General features: G+C 52.3%; 1 protein-coding gene and 1 long non-coding RNA gene across 4 annotated transcripts in view; both read right to left on the reverse strand.

The window, feature by feature from the left end:
* KIAA0513 (KIAA0513 ortholog) overlaps positions 1-877 on the reverse strand; it is a 62,934-nt gene extending 62,057 nt beyond the window's left edge. For 2 of the 3 annotated variants that reach the window (XM_047711084.1, XM_047711080.1), the window contains exon 1: positions 734-877. The gene's annotated coding sequence lies outside the window, so the exon portion shown is untranslated. Of the gene's footprint in view, positions 1-650 lie in introns of all 3 variants that reach the window. The other variant, XM_047711081.1, reaches the window with a different exon arrangement.
* Positions 878-3,372: 2,495 nt separating this feature from the next.
* On the reverse strand, positions 3,373-9,138 carry LOC125088800 (uncharacterized). The gene is made up of 2 exons (XR_007123791.1): positions 8,444-9,138; positions 3,373-7,355 (listed from the first exon to the last, which is right to left on the reverse strand). It is a non-coding gene; the product is annotated as an uncharacterized LOC125088800 (long non-coding RNA).
* Positions 9,139-9,340: the final 202 nt, after the last annotated feature.

Consider the following 9,340-nt stretch of genomic DNA (forward strand, 5'->3'; position numbering starts at 1 on the left):
AAAGTCGTCCTCTGAAATCCAGTCGAGGTACAAGCCAGGGAAGGGCAAGCCGGGTGCCGGCGGGAAGAGGCTCCCAGTCCCGGGGACCACGGGTTCAGGCCGCCCCGAGCCAGCTGTTCCGCAGCTGCCAACCCGGCGCCCGCGCTGCCGTGCCCTCTGCAAACCTTGTCTGCTTACCGGCCCCTCCGGAGGGCGGGGGAGCCCCGGGCAGGCACAGGCAGCGCTGGCGCGGCAGCACCCGGTCCGGAGCCCCCTCGCCCGCACCCGCACCCCGCCCGCCGCCCAGGAGCAGAGAGGCGGCCAACTTGCGCCCGAACACCCCGCACGACTTGGCTAACGTCCTTCCCATCCTGGCTCCAGGCACCCCCTCCCCAGCTTGCGGTCCCCGGAGTCTGGGGGCTCTTGCTCCCCGACACTGAGGAGCTGACTCCACCCCAAAGCCACCTGACGACACCATCTGCCACCGGGGGGTGGGGACCCCCGTCCATCCCCAGGTACTGCACCGCCCCCCGCACCGCGGGCTCCCGGCTCCCCTTCCTCCTCCTCACCCCCAGCTCGCGCCGACCCTGCAAAAGCCCCCGAGGCCCCGACCCCCGCGCGCGACCCCGCGTCATTCCGCGGCCCCCCTCCCTCCACCCGCGGCCCCTCACCCGCCGGCCCTCGGAGAGCCCCGCGCCGCCCGGACAAGTGATGCGTGTTCCCCCTCCCGGGTGCCGGCGGGAGCCTCTCTCACCGCGGCGGGCACCGGACGGCGGGTCCGAGCGGCGAGCGAGCGGCTGCCTCCGGGTTCCGCGCTGCGGCCACTGCGCGGGCCTGAGAGCCGGGTCCTTCCGAGGCGCCAGCCGCGCAAGCTGTCAGTCAGGCGGCCGTACCCGCCCCCTCCCGGCGCCGACTGCGCAGGCGCGAGGGCGGCCCCGCCCCTCCCCACGCGGCCGGCCGGAGCGGGGGTCACGTGACGGGGCGGGGCGGCTGCTCGCGGGCGGGGCAGTTACGGTCCCGGTACCCATCCCGGATCTCTCGGTACCGGGGCTGTCCCTGGGCGGGAAATCTGGTCCCGCGGCCCCCGGGAGCGCGCTCGGACGGCTCCGGTGGATCGCTGTTGCGGAAAGTCGTGGAACTAGGGTTCCCCGGGGGCAGCTGGGTGGGACGGGCCGTTCTGCGAGCACAGAAAAGAGGGATTTGGGGATTTGGGTCCGGAGGGCTGGGGGAGCCCCGGCCGGGAGCCGCGGAGTGAGACCGGTTCTGGCTGCGACGGGGCCCCGAGTGTCTCCACCTTTAAGACACGATGACGTTTGCCGTTTCCTGCCCTCCAGTTCCAGGGATAGGGTGAAGTCTTGACCTTAACGAACACGCTTTCAGAGTGAGTCGGGCAAGGAAGCAGGTACCGAAGGGCACGCGGAGGCCTGATTTAGTTTTTGAAAGGGGCATCTTGAAAAGCTGATAGGTCCCACCTCGCTTGCCCCGAAATTTCTAGGCCAGTCTTCATCTTTTCAGCAGATACAGCAAACAACTTTCAGGCCATTTGTTTCCTGGTTCCCCCACACCTCTAAAATTAAGAGAAAAGGTTAAAAAAAAAAAAGTGTCTCCCTGTAGAAGCTTTTCTCAGTTCTAGAGGAAGGACGTATAGAAACATAAACTGATGCCCACTCCCAGTAATTTGGGGGGTACGTCATACTTGGGTCCAGCACCAGCAAGATCCTAGACTGTGGGCGGACCTCCCCTGGCTTCCAGCCTGCATTACAGAGCTCTAGGGCTCCTTCTGGTGGTTGCTTGTATGAAATGATAAAGCCCAGTCCCAATAAGCGTAGTGCTCTCTGAAACGGGGGGGACGGTGGGGGGGAATGTCAGTGCAGAATTTCTATGCAGAGAACTGCAGGTTCTCTGAAGCCCTAGGAGTTACACGGGAGGATCTGGGGTTCTGCCACTTTTAGGAAAAAAGGCCACATGGACTGATGACCAAACATGTTTGCTGTGCCCCAAGTGCACCAGCTAGTCCCAGCAGATGGTTGGCAAAGTTTAAGAAAACGACATGAAGGAAAAAGCCGGGAGCTTTACCCACAAGAATTATGGGGCCTTTGGTGTCAGAGCTACTTCTGGTCCATTCCAGATTTGCCTGACCAGCTCGGTGTGGCCATCATGTATGAGAAGTATTTCAAGTTTAGTATGAACTCAGGAAGGGAAGGAGTGTAAGCTAGCCTTCATTCCCTTAAGTGGACACTACAAAAAGGTGGGCATTGCCGTTGATGCCTCCAGCAGAATATGAGCCCATCTAGTGGACTTTGTAGGAACAGGATTGCATCTGTGGTTGGACAAACCCTCACATAGTTTGGGGAGTGAACACAGCATGAGGCAAGGATCCAAGCAGCCCCGACCTGACTCTGGTGATAACTACTCTTCAGGAAAACTGGAAAATGTGAGCTCATTGAGGGTCAGATTCCATTCAGGCAAAGTATCATTTCTCAAGAGATTCGTATGAACCCTGCCTCGCCATGCCTCAGAAAAGGTCTTCTGACCTTGCCAGCAGGTTGGAGAGAGGCAGATACATGGCCATTTAAAAAAGGGTGGGGAGCAGAGTTCTGCAAACCACAGGCCAGCGAACTGGACATAGGGCGTGGGAAATAGGACAGATTACTCACAAAATAACTGTGATCCCTCAGAAGAGGAAGCACTGATGACAAAGACCAGGTCATCGCTAGGTTGACCATATTTCTGTTGTGAAATGTACAGACTGCTAAGTCAGGAAATAGGATAGACATAGTGTATTGGGGCCTGGGAGGTGTATTTACCAGGATTCTTTCAGTTAAGAGTGACAGAACTCAATTCACACTGGTTTAAAAAAAAAAAAAAGAAAGAAAGAAAGAAAAAGAAATAAAAGGCTTACATAACTCACCTAAATTCTGGGGTTGGCCCAGTGGGATCCAGGGGTACCAATGATGTCCTCAGAACTCAGTCTTTCTCCCCTACTTGACCGCCTCTCTCTGACCTGGCTTCACTCTAGGATCAGTGGCTTTTTTATAAGGTAGTCTCCAGGAGTGACGGCACAGGTCCTTTCAACTTAGAGACCCTGGGGGAAGGAAGGACTCTGTCCTTCAACAGTTCCAGCAAAAGTCTTAGGATTTGATCTCAATGGACCAACACTGGTCATGCGCTCATCCCCTCGAGCCCATCTCTTAGGCCAGGTTGTTGGGATGACTGGACAGGAGTGAGGCTCAGCCCCACCCGACTCCTTGGGTAAAGAGCGTGGGGATGGGGGCGTCGCCACAGGGAACTGAGAAGATAGATTCTGGGCAGGTAGGGGAATGCCACAGATAACCAGGACAAAGCGTGTGCTGAGGTATCTCATGGTATTGTATAAAGGACATGAAGAAAGGGTGGGAGAAATAGGAAATTTATTGGATGGCTGAGTCCATACTCAAAAATACCTTCACTAGAGGATGGCTCCAAAAACGAATTCTATGAGATCAACCAGGCAACTCTTCCGCTTCTGGTTGCCCACCATGCCTATTTCCCCCTCCCGCTCTGTAACATATTGCCACAAATGTTGCGGCTTCAAATAACATAGATTTACTCTTTTACAGCACTGGAGTTCAAGTTCTAAGTGACCTACCTCTAAATCGAGGTATCAGCGGGGCTGTGTTCCTTCTGGAGGCCCTGGGGGAGGAGGGCCTCCTTGCCTTTCCAGTTTCTGAGGGGCTTCCAGCATCCCTTGGCTGGGGGAGGGGTCTTCTTCAACCTTCAAAGGCAGACCCCTTTAATAGTTCCTGGTTCTTCCGAGCCTTCTAGGCACTGATGCGTATTTAGGGCACAGGCTGGTGGTTTTGTCGGATGTCTCTCAGTGTAGGGTTCTCTGTCTGCCCCTCAAAGTCAGGTGGCATAGTGTGGGCAGCAACAGCATGGATGTGTGTCCTCAGGGCATCGGATCAGGAGGCACAAATATCCCTCTGTCTCATTGCCGGTGCTATTGGCCCATGGTTGAGATGGTGACCTATTTTTCTGCTGTAACAGTATCTTTTCCCCTTTGTCAGTGACTAGTCATCTGTGGGAAAGATACTTTTAGACTATTTAAATATCCTCTTTTTCCAATGAACTTCCATCCAACGGCTTAGCATCCAGTAACGATAATGCCAGGCTGACTGCCAGATGCTGAGTGGTCTTAATCCGAGGACTCTGTCGACATAGATCGCTTGACATTTCCTTGCATCTGTCCTTGACCTTCTCCAGTTCTTCTCCGCAAAGCAGCTGAAGTCACCTTTAGAAACCACACATGGGACCAAATCCTCCAGTGGCTTCCTACTGCCCCTCAGATGTGGCTAGAATCCTTCCAGTTGTTTGGGCCATGCACGGTCTGGCCCTTCCAAGCTCTTCAGCTCAGTTTCCTCACTCCCTCCTCGCCCTCCACACACTGGCCCCTTCAGAACTTCCCGCAATCCACGCTGCTTTCTTCTGCAAGGCCTTCCTACCTACTCTTTTGCCTGGAACCCTCCACCTCCATCCCCTGCATGCCTTTGCTTATGAAATACCCATGTGTCCTTCACCTATCACACAAAAGGAAGCTGTGTAACCCCAGGCCAGGCCAGATGCCCAGGTATACCCTTCTACCACGCGATGTCCTTTTCCTTTATAGGAACACCCCTGTTTGTAATCGGGCACTTATTTACTGGTTCACTTAGTCTCTGTGCTCTGTAAGAGGCAGGGACTGGCTGGTTTGGCTTACTCATGTGTCTGCAGCACCTAGCAAGGCGCCAAGCACAGAACAGATCACTAAATGCTTGTTGAATGAACCAACATGAGTTTAAGAAACGGGTCTGGGGAGGAGAGGACAAGATGATGAGCACACGTGGGCAGAGCCTTGCTCCCAGGAGACTTGGTGATGGGGCCTTGGGCAGCAGGAGCAAGCAAGCCATCAGGGCCTGGTGTAGAGCCGCATCGGTATACAGCCTGGCCTCTGGCTCCTTGGAGGAGGAGTCTGGCACAGCATAAGGAGTAGGCTCTTCGCAGGCCGACAGAAAGAGGTCTGCAAGCTAGCTGGGCTTTCTGCTTCCGTGGCGCAGTCACTTCACTCTGAGCCTCAGTTTCCTTAGCCCTGCAAGGGATCACACCAGCTTCCCAGGGCGGTGAGGATGAGGTGAGTTTATGGGTGTGACAGCAGCAAAGAGGACAGATCTGTGTCCGAATGCTGGCTCTTCCCCTCCTAGCTGTGTGACCTTGAGCACACTGCTTAACCGCATTGAGCCTGTCTCTTCACCTCTGAAAGGGGTCACCCATAGTGTGTTCACTCCCTCATTCAGTGCTGGTTTTTTGGTTGACAGGAGCTGAGGAAGCACCAGTGGACACGAGCAACATGGCCCTCAGTAAGTGCTCCACGCAACGTCCACTAGCCATACGCCTGCCCCACCAAGTACAGGCACGGGGGTCCCAGCAGGCTCTATCCACAGCTGGAGGTAAGGTGGCCCTGTGCAGAGGAATTAGGACACATCGTACCACTCTGGGTTCCTCAGACTCCCTGGGCTTTGTCCAACACCATGGGCTGGGGAGAGTCGGCCTTCTCGCTTCCCTATTCTGGCCATTGCATTCAACACCACAAAGCCGTGGTAAAAAATGAGGAACAACCCCAACACCCTTCCGAAAGAAACCTCTGATTGTCCACTGTACAACCATTAGAAGCATCCCTCTCTCTCCTTCTCTCCCGCTGTGTGCTTGAAATCGAGCACACAAATCCCAAGTGTCCAGAGGCGAATGAATTGACCCCGAGTGGGCACCGATACAACGAGCATCCAGATCAAGACGCGGAATATTATTACCCCCTGGTCACCACTGCCCTGCTTTCTCTTCCTATGCCAAACATCAGTTTTGCCCCATTTTGAAGCTTTTAGTAATGGAATCACATAGTGTATCTTCTTTTAACCCAGCATGTATTTGAGAAGCTGATTTCGGCTGTTGTGGGACAGTTGCTTGTATGAATGTACACGATCTATTTCTCCTGTCGGTCCCAGATGTTTAGGATGTTTCCAGTTTGGAGCGACTGTGGACAGCACTTGGGGAACATTCCGGTGCGTGTCTTTTGGTGAACACAGGTTCACGTATGCTCAATTTCAGCAGATCGTCCTAACAGCCGTCCCCCGTGGTTTAATAATGACATTGCCTCCAGCGGTGTACGGACGTTCTAGTTACTCCCAATGCTTGCTGGTGCTCGGTGCTTTGTCATTTTAGCTGTTCTGGAGGGTGTGTAAATATTTCTTTGTGGCTTAAATTTGCGTTTCCCTGGTGACTAATGAAAGAGAACGCTTTTTCATGTTCTGGAGAGTCTCTTCTGTGAAGGGCCTGTTTGAGTGTCTTGCCCATTGTGGCACTCTCGTTTCGTCATATTTTATGTATTTAAAAATAAATACGTGGTTAAAAAAATTAATGAATTACAGACCCATTTCTTGTATCTCTGTCCAGGGATATTCTATGTACATAGAAATATATACATCTCAAAATAAAATAAAAGACAAGAAACATAAACATCTCCCCATTCTGCTTTCTTAACAAGAACACACACGTTGGACACAACAGACCTGATATGCCTTGAAGACCAGACATCTGAATTCATGAAAATCGGCCTCATTTTTTTTTCTACAATTGTACATCGCAGCATTCCCATTTGTATGTACAACCTGTCCAACGAATATATTCACAGGTCTCCAGCGTGTTGCCTGTGTTTTGCTTCTACAGCACGCTACCGTACGCACGCAAGCGCAAACAGCTTCATGCATGTGGGTAAGCCTATCTGGAGGATAAACTCCTAAGGCTGCTGCTGGGTCAAAAGGCACATACGCTTACACATTCTGTGGTCCATACTGCTAACTCGCTCTGCAGAGAGATGAACACGTTTACAATTGCATCAGCTGAGTCTGTGTGCCAACACAGAGTGTTACCAAACTTTCAGCGTTGCCAGTCTACTCAGTGAAAAATGGTATCTCCTTTTTCTTCAAATTTGCATTCTTCCCTTTTACTCTGAATGAACCTGAGCATCTTTTCACATGTTTGGGTCAAGTGTCTGCTTTGAAAGGGCTGCTTCCAGGGATGAGTGGTGAGCGGGAAACCAGCTCCTGAAGGATAAACAGAACCAACCCTGGACATGGGATGTTTCCCATCCCTGCAAAGGGGATGGGAAATAGTAGGGTTTCTGCTCCCAGGACCTCAGTGAAATCAGGGAGAGGTAAAAAACCAAAAACCAAAACCAAAAAAACTCAGTCTTAAAACAGGAACAAGCGTTAGAAATAAAATCTAATCTCATATTTTGGAGATTAAAAAAAAAGTAACAAAAACAAAAGCTGAGGCTTGGAAAGGGGAAATGACTTGCAGAAGGTCTTCTGAAAAAAACATACAATTCTGTTAAAGAGATGAAATTCCTTGATAACAGTAGCATTGTTTGTGTCAACCTTTGCTGTCCGTCTTAAATATTTTAATGGATGATTTTACTGTGCCATTTCCTATAGTAAGGGGAGCACTTTCAAAGTTACAGTGGACAAGCTACACCAGGATTAAGGGACACAGGCAACACAAGTATGGGGACTCTAAGAAGAATCATGGGGGTAAGGATCCCTCCACTCTTCATTTTTTGGGAGAGACTTTGAAATGGTTCAAAATGATTATTGGGTGTCTTCAGTGAACAACCAGAGGTCTGGAACACCCTTTGGGGTTATCTGTTCCCTGGGGTCTTCTCTTTTCTTTAAGCTATTTATAACTTTACAGGTTGCAGTGCTTATCCACAGATATCAGACATAAAGTCAGTTTTTTCTGGTGAAAGTTCAGTTGATCCCCCCCCCCCACACACACACACACACTGTAGAAGCCAGCTCTGCATCTATTAAGCAAATTCATTTTAGCATTCTTGACTGCCTAGATATACGTCTGCCTTTTGGATTTATCTCTGAACCAACCATACGTATCATCTTACATACTTCATTAATGGGTGAGTTACATTAAGACCTTGACATGTGTTTATGTTTGTCTCAGATAACGTTTTTTCTTTTATTTATTTTTTTAAAAGATTTTACTTATTTGACAGAGAGAGACACAAGTAGGCAGAGAAGCAGGCAGAGAGAGAGGGGGAAGCAGGCTCTGCGCTGAGCAGAAAGCCCGATGCGGGGCTCGATCCCTGGACCCTGCGATCATGACCTGAACCAAAGGCAGAGGCTTAACCCACTGAGCCACCCAGGAACCCAAATCTTTTATCTTTGAAAAAAAGACCCATTCTGGGGCCCCTGGGTGGCTTAGTTAGTTAAGCGTCCCACTCTTAATTTCATAGTCTCAGGTCATAATCTCAGGATTCGCTCTTTTCTTCTCCCCTACCCATCCCATCACGCTCTCTCTTTCTCTCTCTCTCAAAAAACAAAAACAAAAAACCCCTATTGTTTTCACAGTGCTCCTAAGAAGGCTATCTCAAATATAGGGCTACCTGAGGTCTTGGAGTTACTCAAAGATAACCGTCCTTTCTTTCGGCCAATGCAGAAGGAACAGATCACGGACTGAAGGCCTCGCTCACACTCCGGCCTCGAGGAAGCAAATCCCCAAGCTGAGAGCGGGAGACAGGCGCCTGGGGAGGGATGACTAAATGCACACACAGCGCCGCTGTGAATAAAGAGGAACAAGATCCAGTAACAGAAGTTTAAACTTTTAAATGCACCCCATGACTTCGCACAGCTCAGCGGGAAGAAGAGCTTCTGGAAAAGCAAGGGCGGTAGCCGGTGAGCCGGCGCCTTGCAGAACGTCGGGCTCCCATGGACGCCCTGGCTGTCGCCCCCGCTTCGGTCCATTCGCAATTCCGCCGGCCCTTAGCAGTTTCGGGACAAACACTGACCGAGCACCCGCTTCCCAGCCCTGCGAAAACGGCCCCAAACACTGCAGGAGAGCCAAGGAGATAACGAGCGTGTGTCTACCTTCAGAGCACTCGGGACCCAGCATCTGGAGGGGTCGCGGGGACGCTCAGGGAGGGCAGCGGAGGCTCAGCGCCCCAGGAGCCCCCAGCCCGGGCGCTTCCCCTTTCCCCCACGTGGTTTCTGGCTCAGTCGCCTCCACTCCCGCTCCTCTATTTCCGCATTTTCGAAGTTGTCGCTCCGCGCGCCGCACCAGCCACCCCTAAATCTGGGCTCCGCGAACTGGATGGGCAGACGGTGCGGCTTGGACTGCGCGGCAGCCCGTAGCCCCCATCCTTCCTCTTCCGGACTTCGGTTCGGATGGATCCCTTTATTTTGGCGATTGGTGCTTTCGACTAAGAGCTGCCCTGGACAGGGAGCTGTTAGTCTTCAAGACTCTCGGGTCCGCGAGGATCCCGGCTCCCAAGTCCCCACCGACA

The sequence above is a fragment of the Lutra lutra genome, chromosome 17, assembly GCF_902655055.1.
Source record: "Lutra lutra chromosome 17, mLutLut1.2, whole genome shotgun sequence".
Lineage (NCBI taxonomy): Eukaryota > Metazoa > Chordata > Mammalia > Carnivora > Mustelidae > Lutra > Lutra lutra.